Source organism: Galeopterus variegatus, unplaced genomic scaffold (assembly GCF_000696425.1).
Source record: "Galeopterus variegatus unplaced genomic scaffold, G_variegatus-3.0.2 Scaffold1999, whole genome shotgun sequence".
Classification (NCBI taxonomy): domain Eukaryota; kingdom Metazoa; phylum Chordata; class Mammalia; order Dermoptera; family Cynocephalidae; genus Galeopterus; species Galeopterus variegatus.
In genome coordinates, this window is record NW_007728110.1 from 1 (window position 1) to 374 (window position 374).

Here is a 374-nt window from a genome sequence, read left to right on the forward strand (position 1 = left end):
AAAGTCAACTACATTGTATACTGATAAAATTTTTTTTAAAAATAGAGAGGTGGTGATGCAGCAAGTTTCTAGGAAAGGCTGGACACCACGTGATTATTGCTGTTGCTGCCGCCACTGCTGCTCACAATCATTATTTTACCTTTTCTCTTTTTTCCGCTTTTGCCAAATGCTTTGGCTCCAAGTTTCCTATGTGTATCTATTCATATAAATGTATATATTTATTTATTCTAGCTGTCAGGTGTTAAATGCCAAAGATTAGCTTCCCCCCCACAAAAAAAAGAATTTTGGGGAGGTTACAGCTGAACCCTTAACAGATTGTATATTAAATAATGTTAGAACAACATAACGATGGTTTCTGATGGCTTTTTTTTTTT